A 24,243-nucleotide genomic window follows, 5' to 3' on the forward strand; every position below is an offset into this window, starting at 1 on the left:
TTCATGGATGCACATAAAAAAGCTTAAAGGAACAGTTCACCCATAAATGAATACGATGTAAACAGTTATACATCCTTCGATCTTTCCAAATCCATATAACTCTCTTCTGTAGAATGTGAAAGAAGTTATAAATAATATTTACACTGCTCTTTTCTATATAATGCAAGTGAATGGGGAATAAGTCTTTAGATCTCCAAAAAGCAAGATGAACATACATAAAAGAAGTCCATATGTCCTGTGCTCTACAGTATATTCCAATTCTGAAGCCATATGATAGCTTTATGTGAGGAACACACCAAAATTAAAGTTATTTGCTCAAAATCATCCCCTTCACTGTACTTCTGAAATGTTATTCATGTTCACATATATTCAAATATTGTGAACCAAACTTAACCTCAATGATTCATTTGCTTGTGTATCACAACCAATCACATTTCGCCAAATTTGAATATGCAGAAATGCCAATGAGATTTGAGAGCTTTGGAGCTTTTTTGTCTTTTCTGAGCTCGACAGCAGCTGCTTCATCTTAACTGTATGGAAAAGAGCTTTTTTCCTATTCTATTACTATCCATTAATCACATGTACACAGAGCATAAAACAACACAAGACAATAGATACAATCACAAGTAGATGTATTAGTACCTGATCAGTGCACCAGTACCAAGCAGCCTGGATAGTGAGACCAAAGATGAGTCCGGGCCAGGGCAGATCACCTGAGATGGGGTCTCTAAAAATGTGAAAGGAGTCTGCACGAGGAGTGTAGCATGCTTCACTGATGTTTACACCCACCACTGATGGGATCGCAGTCATATAACGGTCCTTGAAGTTCTCATAGCCTCCAACCTCATTGAACGCTGTCAAATTAAAAAAGATAATGCTAGGTGAAGCTTTGGATATTTAAGTAACGCTATTATCCAAAGAACCATAGGGGACGTCCAGACTGAGCAACCTTCTAGTTACAAGCCGTGAGCTTTAACAATTACGCTACACAAGTTCTGAAGAAGAGCTGTTTTCTGTAAATGCAAAGATGGGAAATCACTGACAACTGATGCAAGTAAAGTGATCAGACTTACCAAAGCCCATGAGAATAAATGATCCCACAATCATGATGATGGTCTGCAGAGTGTCTGTGTAGATGACTGCAGCTAGTCCACCTATTGACAAATTATGTTCCACCAACATTTTAATGTGACCTGGTTGTATTTGGGTATTTTCACTGTTTTTAAAAAAATTAATTCAAATGTTGAAAATATGCTATTTTAAAACCTAAATAAGACATCCCTTAAATGTTTGCTGGGTTTGTTTTTATCATAAAAACAAATTATATTGATGATTTTAGTCCACTTAAAAAATCCTACGTGGTAGGTATTTTCAACAACGTTTCTAAAATGCTTAATTTTGGTTGTTTAAAATTAAAACCTTAAGCTCTGAAGGTGTTTTTTTTTTCCCCCGTTTAATACTTTCTATTGATTCACACACTTGAAACAGAAAAGCAAACATATATTCACAGAATCAACTTTAACCCCCATTATTCCCTTTCCCCCTCCCAATCCCCAACCCCACCCTAACCCTCAACAAACATCTCTGTGGTCATAACCTGAGTTACACACAAAAAAAGAAAAGAAAAAAAAAAGAAAAAATATATTTAAAAACAAATAACAATCACACACATTCAAAACCGCACATCTCTCCACTACCCCTCCCCGAGAGCCCTCCATAAAGGCCAAATAACAGCCCCATTTTTTATTAGACGAATCTAAGTTGCCAAGCCTTCTACATAACATCTCCTCGAATGCCGCTACCCTATCCATCTCTGTGCACCACTCTTGAAATTAGGGCGCTCCAGCTGACTTCCATCCCCTAAGAATGATCTGTCTGCTGATCATAACACTGGCTAGGACCTAATTTTTTATGCCCTATATTAATGTCCGCCTCGTTGCTTAAAATACAGAGTCTGGGGTAAAATGAAATTTGAGTGCCCAGTACATCACACATAAAACTCTGAACCCTCAACCAAAATTCTTGGATCTTAACACACCACCAAAAAACATGGGTTGTGTCCCCATCTTCTGATTGGCATCGGCAGCAGGTGGGTGTGTCTTTAAGACCAAGCCTATACAATCTAGAGGGGGTCCAATAGAATCGATGTAAAATCTTAAATTGCATAAGGTGCACCCTTGCATCTCTAGATGTAGACTTTACGTTTAGAATCCTAGCCCACACTCCCTCCTCCAATACCAAGTTTAAATTTTTGTCCCATACTGTAATCTCTTGAGAGAAGCTAAAGCTCCATCCCCCAGACTCTGAATTAGCAGGGAGTAATACACTGATGCCTCATGAGCTTTTCCAAAAGCAGTAATAGAAGAGTATCTGCTGCTCTAGGGGGGTGTATGCTACTCCCAAAAATAGTACATAGCAGGTGGCGCAGCAGTAAATACCTGAAGAATTGAGACCTGGGAATCCTAAAATGTTGAATCATATTTTCAAAGGATCTCAACACTCCACTCTCATATAGGTAACCGAGCGTATTAACCTCCCTCACAATCCACTCTGTCCAGCAGAAAGGGGACTTACTAATACATAATTTGGGGTTCAGCCATATGCTCGAAGCAACATTTAAATAAATGTCTGAATTAAACCACTCTGGACACTTTTTTCCATTTCGCGTGCAAATGCGAGATAACAGGGTGTAACTAACTTCTCTGGTTAGTTTGATAGAAAGGCTTTGCAATGGCAAAATAGGGGCAAGAACTTCCTGTTCAATACAAAATCAGGGAGGGGCTCTCTCAGGTGGAAGCGACCAATGAGCCAAATGTCTGAGACCGAATGCATAATAATAAAACCAATTCTTGTGTAGGCCTAGCCCACCTATGTCAGTCGGCCTATATAACTTATTGAAGTGTAATCTGGGACATTTACCATTCCAAATGAAAGACTTCTCTATGCTATCAAATTGTTTGAAATAAGAGAGGGGGACATCTATAGGGAGAGATTGTAGCAGGTAGTTGAATTTTGGAATAAAATTCATTTTAATAACATTAACCTTCCCATTCATAGATAAATGTAATGAAGCCCACCTGCTCACATCACTCGAAAACCTTTTTTATTAAAAGGTCAAAATGAACTCTAACTAAATCACACAAATTTGCTGGGAATAAAATACCCAAATACTTAATGCCCTGTTGGGCCACTGGAAGGCGCCCGACTGAAAAGCCATTACCGGGCAGTACGCTGTCAGAGTTTTATTTATCCCCTTTTCTCCCCAATTTGGAATGCCCAATTCCCACTACTTAGTAGGTCCTCGTGGTGGCATGGTTACTCACCTCAATCCGGGTGGCAGATGACAAGTCTCAGTTGCCTCCGTTTCTGAGACAGTCAATCCGTGCATCTTATCATGTGGCTCATCCTAAAAAGATTATCCCATTCTACCATATCAAACGCCTTTTCAGCGTTAAGTAAGATGCAGCGACCGGAGTCTGATCGTTTGCCACTGCCCACATGACGTTAATGAAATGCCTAATGTTATCAGAAGAGTTACGGCCGAGAATAAACCCCACCTGATCTATATATATAAGAGATGTCATAACTTTACTTAATCAGTTAGCCAAAATTTTTGGCAATATTTTAACGTCTAGCTGGATCAGGGAAATTGTAACTCTTACACTCGCTTGGATCTTTGTCCTTTTTAAGAATCAGACTGATCCGGGCTTGCATCATGGTTGGCGTAAGATTTCCATTCTTTAATGATTCCGTATAAACTTCTAACAAAAGTGGAGCCAGTTCTGTAGCATAAGATCTAAAAAATTCAGCGCAAAGCTATCTTGCCTGGCGGGCCATTGGGAACTTAAAGATTTTACACATATTTGCAACTAAAATATAACTTTTCTCAAAGTTTGTTACCACTGGTCCTTTTTGGTCATTCAAATACGGAAGCTGCACATCATCTTTTGGTTATATTATTTTTTAAATTAAAGGCATGTTTTGTACTGAGATGTAGCCCAACTGCAACCAAAATGAAATGCTTTAGAAATGTTTTTGTGCTTGCTGGGTGGACACTGATTTAAAACATGGAAAATGATGAGTTTGAAATGATTAGCACTGCTTAATGTGTTCTGTTTCACATACTATATTTAGTAGGCACTATACAGTACATACTGTGCAGTATGCAGTAAGTACTGAGCAGTATTCAATTTCAACATAGTGAGTGCACATTATGCACAGCTTGTGATATATTTTTTAACGTAATTGTGCTACATAGCTTGTAATAACCAACAAAATAAGTGTTAATGACCTCTAGCTGCTCTGTTGACATTTTGCAGTTCTGTCTTAACTGCAGTTCTGACCATAAGAAGACTTTCAGTCACAGTTAGTGGAAACATTTACACCCAGGATCATTTCTGATGTCTGTCCCCCAGAAGCAAACCTGCACTAAACAATAAAGTGAGATTAACCTATTACACAACTGACCATGTGGCTGACACATGTTAAAAGTCACAAATTCAACGCATTATAACTCGCCTTCCACAGGCTTATCATGTATTGTCAAAATGGGCAATTACCCATGACACATCATGCTACAATAATCATCCCATCTCATTCACCACAATCCCTACAGTACATCCCTGTCAATAACAAAGGCTGGACTTTACTCTCTGTTGTAGTTTAAGCTTCAGAGTGCATATAAAAATCCATTTAACTTCCCTGAACTGATTTAATCCCTAACAGAAATTGGTATTCTACATAAGGAATGCAGGGAACCTAGGTATAATATTGCACTACTGTATTTGCAATTCACTATTATATATATGACCACTATATAGTACTACAAATATACGTCTAGACATACATAACTGAAATGTTTCTCATATGATCTTAGAATCTTTCAATGTAAAGGTTTTGATCTAAACATTTCGATGATGGGGGGGGAGGGAGGGGTAAATTAGCTTAATTTTCATGAAAATAATCTCAAAACTCTTAATGGCCGTAAAATAGGTTTTATTTTTTATACGCAAAATATAATTACTTATTTGGGTATTTTTTATTTTGTATTATTATTTTAGAGTAGGACCATGACATTTTTTTGCAGGTTTTTTGAGCATCATCCATACAGTATGCAGTATTTCATCATCATCATCAACGGGCAGGCATGTTAGGCACAACAATACTCTTCCACAACTTTCTATCTTCTGCCAATCTGGTGACCTCTTGCATTAGATGTTCTTTTTCCAGTTCCAGGCCTAAGTGGTTAAGATCTTTATACACTTTTTCTCGATATGAAAAGCGCTGTCTACTACGTGGGTTCGATATTACTTCCGATAAACTGCAGCTGTCTCGATCTAATAGTTGAGCTGATTGGAATTTGGCCAGTTTTCTTGTAAAGTTCTTGATTAGTCATCTGAGCTTCAGCTTGACTGATGTCCAGCATGATCCGATAACACTTTCTAGCGAAGATGTTGAGTTTGTGCTCCAGTGCCTCAGTGAGCGCCCAAGACTCACATTCATAAAGCAGCACAGATATTCAAGCTGCATTGAAAAGCCGCATCTTAAACTTCACTTTCGGTCTGGGTGATCTCAGGATGGTTTTGAGTTTGGTGAAGGCAACCCAGGCAAGGCAGATTTGATTCTCGACATCTTTCTCGGTTGATACTATATAAGACCCCAGATACTTGAAGTCATTGACAATCGCGATTTTGTTCCATCGATGATGAGTTGTGTTTGAGGTCGGTATTTGTCGTTAAGTTGAATTTGGACGGTCTTTTCTACATTTATCTCAAGCCCCACTGCCACAACGTTTTGCTGGTTGGTAGAAAGTTGTTGTTGTGCACGAGTTTTATCATTCTCAAAAAGTGCAATGTCGTCCGCAAATGAAAGATCATTCAACTTCTGTTCAGGCGTTTCTTCTATTTTCTTTGCGCAAGATCATTGCGGTCGTTGACTTTTTGGTAGAGATGTTTCTTTGTGTGTTAGGTATCCAAAATCGCCTGTGGATTGTTTGGAGACATAATCTATGACTATTATAAAGAGAAACTGTGCTAGAATGTCTCCTTGTAGGACTCCTGTTGTGATGATGAAAGGTTCTGATAGCTCACCTCCAACGTACACTTGACTTGTCGATTGATCGTACATGACTCTGATTGCACCGACAATTTCTGCTGGTATTCCATAATGACGCAAGATGGCAAACATAATTTCTCGGTTGATCGAGTTGAAGGCTTTCTTGAAGTCAATAAATGTGATGTACATTGGGATGTCTTGTGTGTTTGCTCCCCCCATGATTCTGCGAAGAATGTGGATTTGTTGAGCACAACCGCGACCTGTTCTGAAGACTGCTTGGTTGTTTCGGAGCAGTTTGTCGATTGGGTCTCGTATGCGGTTGAGTAACACTGGATTGAAGGCTTTGGCTGCTATTGACATCAAGCTGATTCCTCGATAGTTGGTCATAAGTTGTGAGTTTCCTTTCTTTGGAATTGGGTTAATCAGACTTGATGTCCATTGTTTTGGTGCCGTAAGCTGTCTATATACCAACTGACAGATGATGTGTAGTTGATTACCACAAAGTCGCCTCCGTCTTTTAGCACCTCGGCTGTCATTGCACCTGGACCTGGTGCTTTATTTCGGTTGAGGGTCTCAATTGGATTGTCGACTTCCTCTCGAGTTATATCGCCTAATGGTATGCCTGAGGTGTTGGTTGTTGGTAATGGGCAGTTTTCAAGGTTAACTTTCAGGCTCTTGTTGTTTAGTAGAGCTGAGAAGTATTTTGACCATTCGCTTTGGAGTTCGGACTTGGAGCTGGGAATACTGCCATCGAGCATTCAAACCATGTTGGCGGAAGCAGCTTTTGGTTTTTCAGTGATGTCATTTACTAGCTTCCAGACTTTGTGGTTCTCGTGGTTTCTTCGCTAGTTCTATTGTGTCGAGCTTGGCGTTGATATAGGCATCGTTGTCTGCTTCAAAAGCTTGTGCGACTTGTGCCTGTGCATTTTGCCACCCCTCTTTGTCTGGCATTTTTTGAGTTAGCTTAAATTTCGCTTTCAGATCACCTTCTTTGGTGATGAGCTGGAGTGTGGTGTTGCTGACCCAGCTCGGTTGCTTAGATTTCGCCCGTTTTACGAGTGCAGCATTCAGTGCGTTTGCTCTCTCTTGGATTGCCGCTTCATCAAAGAGGGATTCAAATCATTTTTTCACTTCCATGTTGAATTTGTGTTTGAATTTTGGGATTTTCAATTTCTCGTACATGAAAGTGCATCTAGCATTAGGTGGTGTCTTGCTAGATCTCAGCGCAAGCTTGAATTTGACACTCACAATCTTGTGGTCTGATCCGATGCTGCAGGTGTTGTATGCATGACAGTTCTTTACAGAAGCCCACCACTTTGTGGTGAACAAAATGTGGTCAAGTTGGTAATATTCGCCTTTTGGGCTTCTGTAGGTGCGCAGCCTTTTCGGTCATTTCGGGAACCAAGAGTTGGCTGGTAGATGACTTGCCATTTCACACATGCAAATCATTCGTGACCCATTGTAGTTGGTTGTCTACAATGATGATAGCAGTGACTGCCTACAACTCTTGGTTTTGTTGTATGACTGTCGTTACCAATTCGTGCATTAAAGTCTCCTGCAAGAATGGTGATCGTGTGTGGTGGAATCAACTCGGTTAGCTCAGTTAGGTCATTGTAAAACTCGTCTTTGTCACGTTCTTCGGCTGTCTCTGTTGGGGCGTACGCTGAGACTATGCATACTCTTGGATTGCCCTTGATATGTGCGATTATTATGCGCTCCGATTTGACTGTGATTGAGGATGTTAACTGAGCAATCTTGCTGTTGTACAGAATGGCTACTCCATGGCAAATGGATGACGAGTCTGAGTGTGCCAGAGTCCAGTTGCTGCGTTGTTTGTGTTGACTATAGCCCACCATATCAGATGTCTTTTGCCAGTGCTCTTGGAGTGCTACGATGTTGATGTCTTATTTCTCACAGTCGGCTATAATGCGATTGATTTTGTGCTTGATGGGTTCGCCTCTTTCGGTGCTGATGGTATCGTTCAGCGTTCTCATGTTGTAGGTGGCCATGGAGAAGTGCTTGTTTTTTGGTTTTGGTTTTCCAGTCTTCGCATGTTTTTTAGTGGCTGGCAGATTGGTTAAACAGCCACTGTGGACCTTGATAACCTGGGCGACAGCCGAGCCAGTATGTTTAGAATTTGGTTGTGTTTTCATATTGTTTATACTACGTAGATTTTCCTTATTCCAGGTAAGACCATGATGGGATACGAGCCCTTATGCATGGACTAGCAGTGGGTTCGCCTTTCCAAGGTCTCCATGTACTTGCCTAGCCGTACCCTCAAAAAGCCTTTCTAGGGTTAAACCCTGTACTTGCCTTAATGAGGTTTAGGTATTACCGCTGCGTCCCAGTAGTACTCACGATAGTTTCTCTAGCTATCGGTCCCCATAACCATATTGATCAGGGATCTTCTGGTAGGCTATCCAACTAGACCCTATCGGATCAGTTTAATGTCATGATCAGGACCTATGATGCAGTATTTACTCTGTGGTCAACCAATCTGTTATTTTGGACTCACAGAGATTTTGGTGAAGACATAGAGAAACAGCGATAGCACAGACAGATAGATACGGATGCGCTGCCCACCAAAGCGTTTCTTTAGGTACTCTGGCATGGTCACGACCTGCAGATAACATGAATAAAGTACCATAAAAAAGATACTGTACAGATAAAGTGATCCCACTCACTTATGTTGTGTGAATAAGCAATTTTTGCAAGTTTTGCTTGTAATGCCTTATGCAGGAGAATAAATGAAGCATACCCCAGCCTTTATATAAATGGGCACAAAAAGCCATCCCAGAATGATCACCACAACAAGAGCCTGTGTAAAACAAATTGAAAAGAAGTTAAGTAGATATTTGTGTGTTTCTACTTAATTGGATATCAGTTCTTTCATATCAAGTCTAACCATAAATGCCATCTGGTGGATGCCCAACAACAGCATTCAACAGAAAACAGCAGTGTTCATGGATAAACTACTTAAATATTTTGCACTGTTTGCAAAGATTATTCTACTTTGTATAACAGCTATTCGGAACCAATTTATATTAGGTGTCATTAACTACTTAACTTAAGCATTTGATACAATGTACGTATTATGTACATATGTGTTGTTACATTGTGCTTATATTTAAAGTACCTGCATTTAATTACATCTGAAGTTATCCTGTTAAACTTACAATTAACCATAAACCTAACCCTACCCCAACCCTTACCCTAAACCAGAACCCTAACATAAACACTAACCTCTACGCCTAACCCCTTCACCTAACACTTACACCTAACTCTTACCACTAACTCTAACCCTTACACCTAACACTAACCCCTACACCTAACCCAGTTCATCTAACTCTAACCCCTACACCTAACCCTTACCCTTAACTCTAACCCTTACACCTAACACTAACCCCTACACCTAATCACTTCACCTAACTTTAACCCTTACACCTAACTCTTACCATTAACTCTAACCCTTACACCTTACACCTAACATTAAAACCTACACCTAACAAATTCACTAGAGAGCCGAGGAGGGCGGGGCCGGGCTGGAATGAGACACACCCGGTCCCCAATCAACCTGATGGGGCGCGCGAGGGATAAAGGCGGCCGGGGACGACAGTTCAGGAGAATTGCAGGCAGCTGTACTGTGTGTTTTCAGTTGTGTGTTTTGGTTGTGTTTTTTTGGTTAATAAATTGTTATTTAAGTTGTCAAGCCGGTTCTCGCCTCCTCCTTTCCACTAAACCCCCTTACACTGGTGCCGAAACCCGGGAAGGAGGAGGGATTCCCGTCGCAGGGTCCTCGACACTGCCGTCCACCCAGGGGAGCACCGCTGCCGTCCGACGGGGGACAGAGTAGCCCGACCACCCGGACGCGGAGAATGGCCGACCGTCCGCGAGGCGAGTGGGGACGGGACTCCCCGACCGCCTGGAGCAAGGGAGCCGCTGCCAGGGGCGGAGGAGTGCCCTGCCGTCCCCCGGGAACGTGGAGGGGTCGAGAGAAAACCGCCGTCTGCTGGGGGAGGAGGGAAGCGACTCCCCGACCGCCTGGAGTGGTAGGGCCGCTGCCAGGGGCGGAGGAGAGTCCCCACGGGATGCCGGGAACGCGGAGGGGCGTTCTGTCCGCTGGGGATCGGAGGTCTGACTTCGGTCCGCCCGGGGAGGAGCGGCTGCTGTCCGCCTGAGAGGGTGGAGTAGTGATCGAGGACCACGCGACGGCGCATCAGAGAACCGGTGAGGTTTTTTTTTCTCTCTCTCCTCTCTCTCTCTCTCTGTCGCTCCGTGTTGGCCTTTCCCTCGCCATTTTGTGTCGTTTTTTCCCCTCCTGTCTCCTCCCAGGTCGAGGAAGGCGGGGAGGACCCGCCGGCAGTCGGGGCATAAGGCACGCCCCCCCCCCCCCCGGAGAGGAAGGGTGGGGGGGGATGTACGTTATGCTGGGGGCTCCCCGGCCTGAGGCAACGCCGGGAGGAGTGTAGAGCCAAGGAGGGCGGGGCCGGGCTGGAATGAGACACACCCGGTCCCCAATCAGCCTGATGGGGCTCGCGAGGGATAAAGGCGGCCGGGGATGACAGTTCGGGAGAGAGAGAATTGCAGGCAGCTGTACTGTGTGTTTTCAGTTATGTGTTTTGGTTGTGTTTTTTTTGGTTAGTAAATTGTTATTTAAGTTGTCAAGCCGGTTCTCGCCTCCTCCTTTCCACTAAACCCCCTTACATTCACCTAACTCTAACCCCTACACCTAAGCCTACACCCTAACTCTAACTCCTACACCTAACCCTTACCCCTAACACTAACTCTTACACCTAACACTTACACCTAACTCTAACCATTACACCTAACATTAACCCCTACACTTAACCATTACCACTAACTCTAACACTTAAACCTTACACCTAACTCTTACCCCAACTCTAACCCTTACACCTAACACTAACCTAACCTAACCCTAACCTAACCTAACCTAACCCTAACCTAACCCCTACATCTAACCCTAACCTAACCTAACCCTAACTCTAACCCTAATTCTAACCCCTACATCTAACCCTTACACCTAACACTTACCCCTAACTCTAACCCTTACACCTAACATTAAACCTTACACCTAACCCTTACCCCTAACTCCAACCCTTACACATAACACTAACCCCTACAACTAACCACTTCACCTGACTCTAACCCCTACACCTAACCCTTACCCCTAAATCTAACCCCAAAACTTAACCCTTACCCCTAACTCTAACCCCTAAACCTTACACCTAACTCTTACCCCTAACTCTAACCCTTACACCTAACACTAACCCTTACACCTAACCCTAACCCCTAAACCTTACACCTAACTCTTACCCCTAACACTAACCCCTAAACCTTACACCTAACTCTTACCCCTAACACTAACCCCTACACCTAACCCTAACCTAACCTAACCCTAACCTAACCCTAACTCTAACCCCTACATCTAACCCTTACACCTAACTCTAACCCCTAAACCTTACACCTAACTCTTACCCCTAACTCTAACCCTTACACCTAACACTAACCCCTACACCTAACACTTACCCCTAACTCTAACTCTTACACCTAACACTAGTCCCTACACCTAACCAATTCACCTAACTCTAACCCCTACTAATAACCCTTACCCCTAACTCTAACCCCTAAACCTAACCCTTACCCCTAACTCTAACCCCTTCACCTAACATTAAACCTTACACCTAACCCTTACCCCTAACTCCAACCCTTACACATAACACTAACCCCTACAACTAACCACTTCACATGACTCTAACCCCTACACCTAACCCTTACCCCTAAATCTAACCCCAAAACCTAACCCTTACCCCTAACTCTAACCCCTAAACCTTACACCTAACTCTTACCCCTAACTCTAACCCTTACACCTAACACTAACCCCTACACCTAACACTTACCCCTAACTCTAACTCTTACACCTAACACTAGTCCCTACACCTAACCAATTCACCTAACTCTAACTCCTACTAATAACCCTTACCCCTAACTCTAACCCCTAAACCTAACCCTTACCCCTAACTCTAACCCCTACACCTAACCCTTACCCCTAACACTAACCCTTACACCTAACACTTACCTCTAACACTAACCCTTACACCTAACACTAACCCCTACACCTTACCCTTACCTCTAACTCTAGCCCTTGCACCTAACACTTACCCCTAATTTCTCACTTACATGCAAAATGCTTTTGATATAGAATATTATTACTATTTTTAATAATTCAAAGAATTTATATATAATTCAAATAATTCATAAATATTAGGCTTAAACATACAATCATGCAACAATATCATAAGTATTTGTCATTTTTAAATTTGTTTACATACATTCCATTCAAACCCTCCAATTGCAATACCAGCAGCCGCTCCGGTTCCTGCTATTCCCACGAAATGCCCACTTCCAATGTTACTGGCAAAGAGAGAGGCACCAATCTGGAAAACAGTTATACAGTTAGAGTAAGGTGTTTTAGAGCAATCTAATTGAGTTATGCCTCATATAATTAGTCTATACTGTATATATGTGCAAATAAATAGATAGATATATAGATAGATAGATAGAAATGTACAGTATGTATGAACAATTATAACACATAATTTGCAATCAGAAAATATAATTTAAGTGATCTGTTACACGTATGCATAACAGAATACAACAAAACAATACAACAGGATTGAGTGAGCTGTTCTGTGCCAACACATGTTGTGTCTTGCTTTAGAATATATTAACTCTGTCCACTGTTTGATTCTATCTGGCAATACATTCACCATAATGATAAGCTATGTAAATGGCTTCTTCTGCACAATCTGAGGTGTAATTTAAACAATAATGATTAGAACAATGAACTTTGTAATAACATGTAAAAAGTTGTTTTTGATGAAGAACTTGAACCTAAGCATGACACGACTAATTCTACAGCTCAATAAAAACTGCATTTTCTTTCAAGCATGAGAACATAGATAAAGAGTATCAGTGATTTAAACTCAAATGAGTTGTGGATTGCATCTGGCATCACAGCATTATGGCCCCATAAAAGATTTTGTGCACCCAATCATGAGGTGATCAGGATGGCCATGAAAAACAAACAGTAGTAAAACAGAGGGGCTGGTAGGGATATTATTATGTAATATCTGGTCAGGTTATTGATAAATACAAAATCTGTTCCTAGTTTTATGGTAATTTTAGCCTTGCATAGCAGATTATGACAGGGTTAAGTAATACTGAGTAAAAAACTGTAAACTTACAGTTTACATATAAACTTTATTATTATTGATATATTGAATGATGTATGAATGATCAAGCAATACAGTTTCTTCCATTTCTCTATGTTTGTATGTCTCAACAAAGTTCAAAATAGCCTTTAAAGTTTAAAGCTTGTCAAGTGTTCTCCTTACCGGCCACCATACCATACTCCTGCCAGCCAGGAAAAAGCCCCCCACAGTGGCTCGATTGGTCCTCACCATTGCCTTTGGAAAGAAAGGGGGCATGTATCCATTAAATTCTGTATACATTGTTGCAGCCCCTTCACTGACAGATTTCTTCAAATTTGACTTCATATTTGGAATCATGGGAATTTAAGAAAAGCATGATGTTGGTAAGACCAGGCTATAGTTGTCACATGAGGAAGCTGTCTATATCTCAGCTATATCTTAGTAACTATAAAGTTTTGAGTCAGAAGTCCAAATGTTTTCTCTAGTAGTGTTTATCTATGTTGGTTTCTAATACATAATAATTTTTGTGATTCTGTCATATTTTCGGATACAGCTGTTATATGTAGCAGTGAACACAATAAAAACACGCTGTCATACTTCAAGGTAGGCTAAACCATAATATGTCATTATATACAATGATCAGCCACAACATTAAAACCACTGACAGGTAAAGTGAATAATATTGATTATCTCAATGTTACAATGAGCCATTACAATGGCACCTGTCAAGGGGTGGGATATATTAGGCAGCAAGTGAACAGTCAGTTCTTGAATTTCATGTGTTGGAAGCAGGCAAAATAGGCAAGCGTAAGGATCTGAGTGACTTTGACAAGGGCCAAATTATGATGGCTAGACGACTGGGTCAGAGCATCAACAAAGCGGCAGGTCTTGTGGGGTGTTCCCGGTATGCAATGGTTAGTACCTACCAAAAGTGGTCCAAGGAAGGACAACCGGTGAACCGGCGACAAGGTCATGGGCACCCAAGGCTCATTGATGCGCATGGGGAGCGAAGGCTAGCCCGTCTGGTCCGATCCCACAGAAGAGCTACTGTACAACAAATTGCTGAAAAATTTAATGCTGGCCATGATAGAAAGGTGTCAGAACACACAGTGCATCGCAGCTTGCTGCATATGGGGCTGCGTAGCCGCAGACCGGTCAGAGTGCCCATGCCGACCCCTGTCCACTGCCGAAAGTGCCTACAATGGGCACGTGAGCGTCAGAACTGGACCATGGAGCAGTGGAAGAAGGTGGCCTGGTCTGATGAATCACATTTTCTTTTAGATCATGTGGACGGCCGGATGCGTGTGCATTGTTTACCTGGGGAAGAGATGGCAGCAGGATGCACCATGGGAATAAGGCAGGCTGGCAGAGGCAGTGTGATGCTCTGGGCAATGTTCTGCTGGGAAAACTTGGGTTCTGGCATTCATGTGGATGTTACTTTTATATGTACCACCTACCTAAATATTGTTAAAGACCATGTACACCCCTTCATGGCAACGGTATTCCCTAATGGCAATGGGCTCTTTCAGCAGGATTATGCGCCCTGCCATGCTGCAAAAATTGTTCAGGAATGGTTTGAGGAACATGACAAAGAGTTAAAGGTTGACTTGGCCTCCAAATTGCTCAGATCTCAATCAAATTGAGCATCTATGGGATGTGCTGGACCAACAGGTCACCTTACAACTTGCAGGACTTAAAGGATCTGTTGCTAATGTCTTAGTGCCAGATACCACAGGACACCTTCAGAGGTCTTGTAGAGTCCATGCCTTGATGGGTCAGAGCTGTTTTGGCAGCACGAGGGGGACCTACATTATATTAGGCAGGTGGTTTTAATGTTGTGGCTGATCGGTGTGTGTGTGTGTGTGTGTGTGTGTGTGTGTGTGTATATATATATATATATGTGCTGTCAGTCGATTAAAAGTTTAATTAATTCTATTCTATCACGATTAATTGCAGATTTTGAAAGTGCTGAAATTTGACACAATATATACTTCTTTACCTGTCAAATGCAGAAGAAATCAAAACAATATGTAACAATTTAATGCTTTATTAACATCTTCCAAACAAAGCCTTCCACAGTATAAAGATAGAAATGCACTAAAATAGCACCAATTCAAGTAACATTAAACGTTTCCCAAAGTCAAAGTGGGAGTTTGACTAATTGAACTAGTCCCCACAATGGGCATTAAATCTCAGTATTAATCAGCCGTTAGACTGTGGCTATCCGCTTAGCTACAGCAATTGTGCAGCCGCATTCAGGATTCACGTCAGGGTGCCAGTGCCAGCCTCAAGCACCGCTTTGAACTCCACATGAAAAGCATTTGCAGACAAAAAGTGTTTTGGTGATAGTTAAGACTTGCTGTGCTTCTGTGGCAATTAAAATTTGCCTTACATAGGCTGAAAAATACGTGATTTCTATCATAAGTCCCATCTGGGCTTGTTTTGTACATCAAATAGCATTGTTTTATCACTGACATGGAAGCACTGTTGTGTCTGTGTTGTGAAGTGTGCATTAGTGTAATGACTTTTACATTAATTGCATGCGTTAACGTGCTAAGCCTTACAGCTCTAATATATACATTACATATATATGTATATATATATATGTATATATGTATATATATATATATATATATATATATATATATATATATATATATATATATAATTGAAAGTTTGAACCGTGTTCTCCCAACAATGCAATTATTTTGTAAATGTCACATTATATTTGTTGTAATTTATGCAACTTATTAACTACAATTTCTGTTGGTCAAAACAATGATTAGATATTTTTGTATAACTTTTCATTTTTGCACGTTTTATGTGTTGTGCTTCATAATTGTGTTGTACTGTTTAAATTTAGCTAAAAAGCCTATAATAGGCTGTTTAATGTCACGTTGTTTTTGTGACAATTTACCCCATATTGTGTGACAACATGCCCCAATAGTGGGTCACAAATGGTCAACTTATTTTAAAGTATTTTTTTTCTCTCTCTATTTGTTTCTTGCTTACTTTTTGGGCAACAGTGGAAATGTTTAAAGCTCTTTGTAGCCAAGACTTTAAGGTATGTACTTAAAACAATAAAACAAACCCTGAGAAATATTCACTAGTGTAAAAATTATTATGATTTGACCACAGTTAAGAACTATTTTCTGTAAATAATTTCTGTAGAGTAATTTAATAATATAAAGTATTAATAAAATAATAAAAAATTTTATTTTATTTTATCCATTTAAAGTTACTGTAAAGCCACATAAAATATATTTGTCATATAAAGAATTATTATTATTTTTTTAGTTTATATTATCTGAGTAATTACATTTCCTAAGACACTTTGCGGAGGGATACACTTTACTTTTTGCTTTGTTATTTAGTTTTGTTTTTCTCCATGAAATCACACACATTGTCCTCATGTCTTCTTAAGGCTTATCTCACATAGCCATTGTACTTTTATATGTTGACGCAAAGTTAACAATTCGCAAATGTCTGTCAACACTAGTAAAATGTTTTACCAGTAGATAGAATATAATGGTCACTTACCCATATTCCCACAGCCAGAACCACCAGAAAATATATAACAATCACAGAGATGTCCGCTGGATTGTTAACAGCTATGGTCATATTCCTTTTATTCTCATTTCGGACATAAGAGAATCCAAAATAATCTGCACCCATTTTGATGGTGTTTCAGGAGGGCAAGCGGACCACCACACTGCATCCCTCTCTGACACGAGTCTGATGGTAAAGACACCTGGCACACTCACTTACACCTGCAGGAGAGTCACTGTGTGTTCATGCGTACACTTTCACCTGTATATATATATATATATATATATATATATAAATGTGTGTGTGTGCGTGTGGGGATGGGCGTGACCTTCCCAGAGTTAATTATAAAAGTGTGTTTGTGTCTTAGGGCTATCAAAAATCTGTGATTGTGTGCAAGGTAAGTATTAATGGTCAACTAAGCAGAAAGTGGAAGTGTGAGATTGGGTTCCTGTAGAACTTAAGAGTACAATTTACAAATAGCCATTAGCCACATCACCTGCATCAACAATGTCAAGTGGGTCCATGTGTGCAATTTTTGGTGTACAGATTTGTGCATCATATTGTAACATGGTTATAAGGACATCGTGAGGTGCTGCGGGGCATTGCAGGTAGACAAAAGAATATGAAAATGACTGCAGAAAAATAAGACCTCAATCAAGTTGAATTTTGAAGAGGAAGATTTAGGATGCCTGCAGCAAGTGGTCAAGGTTTGGCTGCCTAGCATGGGCCATTTAGTCCCTGCAGGTAGATGCTGTAATAACTATATTATCTTGACCCCAAAAGCATCTTTCACCATTGACATCCATTCAAAAGTAGCCATCTACTGTATTCTGACAAAATACATTTTTAATTAAAAATAGGGGACACTAGGCAAGTTGTATTATTCACAGTAGGTTTTAATTTCTGTATAGCTATGTTCCTTGAAGTCTTGGCTATAAAAAGCTATTCCCTAGGAAAAAAGATAGCTCTTTGCACATTTCTTTAAAGGTAAATTCCTGGTTCAGTACAAGTTAAGCTCAATTGACAGCATTTGTGATGTAATATTGATTACCACAAAAAATCATTTCAACTCGTCCCTCCTTTTCTTTTTTAAAAAAAATGCAAAAATGGAGGTTATAGCGGGGCACTTACAATGGAAGTATATGGGGCCAATTTTTGGAGGGTTTAAAGACAGAAATGTGAAGCTTATCATTTTATGAAAGCACTTAAATTAATTCTTCTGTTAAAACTCATGTGTTTTTTTAGCTATAAAGATTTTAATCATTATTTTTACAGCCATTTTAGGTTTTTAGGGTTTGTTGACATTACATCTTCATAGCAACGAAGTTGTACAATTGGCTATAACTTTACATAGAAAAGGTTAGTTAGTGATTTTATCACACTAAAATCATGTTAACATGCATAATGTTTATGTCTTGTGGCTATTTTTAATGTTTACAGAATGGACCCATTCACTTCCATTGTAAGTACGTGACTTTAACCCAGATTTTGAATTTTTTAAAGAAAAAGAGAGACAAGTCTAAACTAATTTTTGTTGTAATCAATATTCTGCCACAAATGCTGTTGATTGAGCTTAACTTTAAAAATGAAAAAAACAAAAACAAATATAAAGCATAAATGTATTCATGAAACTGCAAAAAAATGGAAAAGGTAATATAAAAAAGCTAAATTTAAAAAAAATTAAACCATTGCTTAGGACAACAAATATTGTAATTGATACATTTTCTACATTTATAATATTTAAAGCATGTGACAACCTGCCCCAACCTGACATTTTTGAAAAATTCTCTTGTCCTGAGAACAGAGTACAAACTTTCAGTTAAAGCCTATCTTTATAATATAATTGACACTTGCCTTAATGAATGCCGGTGTAGTTTTATGTGTGTTCACTTGTTTACCCAACAGCTAAATATTTTTGTTTGGTGGATATATTACAGTATATTATATTATAATTTACAAGGGTTTTGAACTAGGTGTTTGAAACCAACATACAAAACCTCTGCTTGAGAAAACGTGTATAATTGGACTTTTGACTCAAAACCCTATATTTACTGAGAAATACCCCTTGTGAAAACTTCCCCTTGTGACAGCTAAGGCTCCTTTGAGCATTTTGCCACTTAAATACAGGACAATAGGTGTCCTGTATAGGACATCTTCATTCCGGCCAAAATACGGGATGTCCCAGCTAATACGGGACAGTTTACTACCCTATTCACCCTAGAGAAATCTCTGACAGATATGAATGCACAAAAGCATAAATTTGTGGAAAGAGCTGGGTCAGTTTGAACTCCAGCAGGAATACTGTGAACTGGATTTCCGAAAGCACAACTGGACCTGCCTCTTGAAAATGGTTGATAGACGCCTACGCAAGAGTGCGTTGCAGCAAAATGAATCATTTCTTAACTTTTGGTTGCATGATGGAGCGTCACTTTCATGAACCCTTTTCTTCTACATCCTTCCTTGTAAAGCACCTGTAACGAGCAAAAGCGAGACAACCAGACCCAAACACAGAGGAACAGTTCAAATTATTTATTTATAATAAATGTGAGCAGTCACTGTGGATGTCGAGGTAGAGATTTGTGGAATCCTCCGATGAAGCTTAGTGAGGTGCAGAACGATGCCCAGCAGTGTAGGGCGATCTAGCTCCCGACACGCGGGCAAAGACGAGTGTAGCAGGTTCGTTATCTGGGCAACGAAGGAGTCAGGAGGCAGCGAACTGTCAACGTGAGAATTTGTATTACTCTTCAGCATCGTTCACAAAATGTAAACAAAAAGGGCACTCAGAGGCCAAGTAATCACACACACAAACGAATAAATGCTTTTTGTCATGCACACACAGGTACAGTCTCTCTCTGCCACTCTGATGCCTCATTTGCCTTTTTATGTCTCCCTCTGCCATCATTACAACAAGAAACAGGTGTTAGAGATAATGATAACTCAGGTGACGAGACTTAACGCTCTCTCCCGCAGACAGATACATGACCACACCCCCATCACCACAACGAGGTATCTTCCGTGGGGAAACCCAGCTGACATGCAGCGAACTGGAAGGCAACCACTCACCCGACACGTGGGCAACAAACAGATACACGAGACAGGACCAACTAGGCAGAGAGAGTGAGGTTAGTTACTTCACACCAATCAACAATCTAGCAAGACATTCAGTCAACACTGAACTACATTTAACATTCAGTCAAACAATCCAGCAAAGGACATGACACACGAGGGGATTAATATAGGCATGAACAAACAAGGGGCAGGTGCAGCTCGCAGCTGAATGTTGGCATGATCAGCGTTCCCATGGAAACAATCAGGGTTCCCATGGGAATGCTGATTCTGCATGCCAGCAGCACCTGAAACACATGAGGGCAAAAACATCAACACACTTGGAACAAAACAAACAGAACATGGAGCATGAGTGTCCGGATCCCGACACGGACTAAAACTGACGGACTAAGACTGGCAACGATGATGCCACGGTCCTCTTCAGACAAAAACCCCAGCTGACAAGGTGACAGGACCATGACATCACCAGAGTGCACATTTGCGGTAACTCGCTGTGGCGAGCAGTGCCGGGTCAAGCAGCGTCTGGGCAGCGCGAGGCCAGGAAGATAAATGGTGAATGAGGTCCACCTGTGTGCCACACCGGTCTGGCTTTCCAGTGAGGGGTGGCGAGAGTATTTAAGGAGAGGAGACAGTGGCAGACGAGAGAGAGAGACGCCTGAAGCTGTCTGTCTGTGTGTCAGTGTTGATGGTGTGATGCTGAAAAGCAATATGTGTTGGAGCTGCTGAAAAGCAGCTGTGTTGTAGTGTTTAATGTACACTGAAAAGTGCCACATTAAAGCGTCTTACGCATTTGTCAATCCGGTCCCAGCTTCCTCCTTGCCCAGTGGTCATTAACAACCGGACCCGTGCGCTCACAAACAATGTAAACGAAACACAAGACAGACAGGGAGCGATGATGCCACGGCCCTTGTCAGACAAAAACCCAACCTGACAAGGTGACCGGACCGTGACATCACCCATAATATCAATGAATTTCTAGCATCAACTCCAGTGATAAGCGCACTTGGCCATGAGATTCTGTCTGAGGGAAATGATGCATCAATTATTCTCAACTTCAAGATTTACTAATGGCTATGGCAGAGCATTAGTCACCGAGATTGTCTAATTTAAATTATGTTCTTTTAGCCGATTCAATAAACCACATTATTCCCCAGAAATCCACACCTGCCACAAAGATTGCTTGAACAATTTAGGTACATTGCCTTTTTGGTACTATCAACATATACCTTTTGTTGGAGCATCAAAATCTCATTGCCTGTGATCTATTTGGGTTGTTTTGAAAATCTAACTATACATAAAAAATAAAAAAAAAATTCATTGGAAATTTTCTTTTATAACCTTCTGTATTTTGGTACATCATATGGATTACATTTGACAATGCATAGTTCAGATCAGCTCTGGCATAATGTCTGGTGTGACAGAGATGTCTGTGCATAGACATTATCAATTCCTGAACAAATCCCCTGATTTTCTCTGGAGTCACATCTTATCATGGCCAGCTTTTTATCTTTGGCCAACTTTTTATCTTTAAGATGTAAAACCTCATAAACTCTGACCTTCTGTGCCCAAATAGTAAGACAGTAAATGAAAATGGCTTATTGATGGAGCTTCAACGACATTATTATCATAGCATGTAACTGCTGCATATTGGTGCAATCGCTGTTTATGGTGTGTGTTGTAAACATATGTAAAGTCATCAGTGCCAGAGCCTTTTACTTAATCAAAGTTTATTGTTGGAAATATTTCATTGCCAAAGGGCTTGTGACTAATGGAGTTCCCTAGAAATTGCACCAAGATACTATCCATTTACTTTCATAATACATGTTTCTGATCTATTTTTCAACTACAAACTCTTCATACATGTTTTGTATGTTCTGTTCTCTGGTTTGTGTCCAGCCATGTTGTGCTTTTCTGTTGTTAATATTGTTGGAGGTCCTGTCGAAGTGAAACAAAAGGAGTTTTTGCTTGAACGCCCCACCTCGCGAGTGGCTGTAGTGTTCTGCTCTCGTGCAGTCTGTCTTATGAACACGCACGGGAGATCAACAATCGTTGAAGATTTTCACTAAATAATACAGTAGATTTCAATCGTATTCCTTCAAGACATGAGTCACATACTGTACATTAATTTAATAGACTCCTGAATTATACTCTTATGTCCTTTTGAAGCTTGAAGAGGTGGTCACCATCCACTGCCATTGTATGACATCACTGAGCACAATATTTTTTCACAATTTCTCCCTTCGAGTCATATAGGGTTATAACAACACAGGGGTGTGTAAACAAGGACTGAATTTTCATTTTTGGGTGAACTTTCCCTTTAAGAAAATTGTGTTTGAATTTCTGCCTCATTGTTAATAACTGTGCATGTCTACTGTACATTTAAGTAATAAGGCATGAGAGGCCGTGATATATTGTGAATACAGTCACGGCTGGATGGTGTTGTTAGGCACGACGCGAAGCAGAGTGACTATATATTTACAATATGGCCTTGAGTGCCTTAATGCTTTTATAAAATGGTCACCACATAATAAAAATATTAAGGACACAAATGTTCATTAAAATTTTATATTTTGTAAGTGAAATCATTAAATGCCTTAAAATGGGGGGGGCCATGGCGGATTTGACCAGAGGTGGATCTTGGCACATGCGATACAGGCATCGCGCAGGGCGGCAGGGGGTGTGGCGCTGACGCTCCCTATGCAGACTTTAGACATGCAGCAAATTTGAACAGTTTAGTTCTCCGTTCTGCTCACCCCTCTCATAAAAAAGGAATTTGTGATCTCGTGGATTATGTTTTAGTGGCTCCATGTGCTTTATTTTACCTCCCGATCTCACTTCGCCTGCTATCTGTTTACATCACTGAAACAGGAGAAGCGGTCTGCCCACGGAAAAAGCTGTATCTGCTGAAAGCCAAACGTGGTGAAATACAGTAAAATACAGTGCCCTACAGTACAGGTCAAGTTAATCAAATCACAAAATAAAATGTATCCAGTAACTCATATACATGCACTGCTGTACATTTGCGATTTTACTTGGTTTATTGGAGTCTTTCGGTATTTGAACTTGAACCGTTTCTCGCTGCCTGGCGACATTCACAGTATTGGCAGTCCTGTGATAACAGTAATAAAGTTTTGTATTATATTGGCTGTTCGGCACAGCAAGGACATGATACATACTGTATAGGCTAATGCGAAAATGTGTATTTGATTTTCTCTCATACATGATGATAGCCCAGGCAAGTTTGAAAGGTGCTGCATAAATGCCAGAGGGGGCTAACAGCAGGGAACTTTATAATAAAAAGAGGGGCTCCAACATAGGGCAACACCACTTATCTGCATCCTGGGCACAGAATATTGTGCTTCAGTGTAACTGGAGAGCTTGGAGTCGCTTCAAAAGTTTATTTTAGGTGAATAGAGGTGCAACATGTAGGCCTACTTACGGCATCCCACAGGTTTTTCTTCTGCAACAGTTTATTAAAGAAATTCGATGTCTGTCAGACAACCCACCAAAGAATCAGCAGCACACGCCATAAAAATATTGTTCTTTAATTTGTCCACAACATCTTACAAATAAACATGTGGACTATGCATAATAATAGAACATAAATTGACTGTTCAATGCGTTTAATTTGAACACAACCAATGCTTTAAATAATGAGGATGAATAGAGTCGCAACTTCTCAAAGTTTATCACGTTGAAAGTACACGTAAAAGCACAGCGCTGTCAGCACGCTTAAATATTATCAAAAATTGCATCTTTCAATTCATCCCTTTAAAAGCCCCACAGGAAAAATAATAAACTCACTAGTATGTTGTTGGAGGACTTGTGGAACATCCGGTCCCATTTGTAGCACATGTACCTTTATATGACTTCTGTGACTGTCTGTATTACATCCGATCGTCTTCAGTCAGTTATTCAAATGCTCCCAAACAGATGATTTAAGTCCCGTTTTATGGTTTTGAGACTGGTAGATCGAATTCCTTTCTTATATTTTGAAGTTCATGTGTTTTGCAGTTTCATGTGAATTGAAAGTGCACGTTCAGTCCGCGCCTCCATCTGTAACCAGAACAACAGCCAGTAACCAGCCAGACACAAGCAAAAGAGATCTTCACTTTTAGGCTTACAACGAAAAACTCCTTTATATTAATTTATATTTAAATATATAGTATTTTTACCACGTGTAAATAAAACATTTCTTGTCTTAAATTAACCGTGCCATTTTAAATCGCGGTTAATGTTGAAACCATATAATGACAATATCCCTAAACAGCACCAGTCATTTTAGTTGCATTACAGTAGCTACAGAGATATGGTAAAGTGAATGTGTGCCCCCCTAGAAATT

At 40.4% G+C, this 24,243-nt stretch overlaps 1 pseudogene; it reads right to left on the minus strand.

Moving 5' to 3' along the window:
• LOC127433556 (sodium/glucose cotransporter 1-like) overlaps positions 1-16,961 on the minus strand; it is a 29,135-nt pseudogene extending 12,174 nt beyond the window's left edge.
• Between the last annotated feature and the right edge of the window lie 7,282 nt (positions 16,962-24,243).

The sequence above is a fragment of the Myxocyprinus asiaticus genome, chromosome 43 (genome assembly GCF_019703515.2).
Source record: "Myxocyprinus asiaticus isolate MX2 ecotype Aquarium Trade chromosome 43, UBuf_Myxa_2, whole genome shotgun sequence".
Classification (NCBI taxonomy): Eukaryota; Metazoa; Chordata; class Actinopteri; order Cypriniformes; family Catostomidae; genus Myxocyprinus; species Myxocyprinus asiaticus.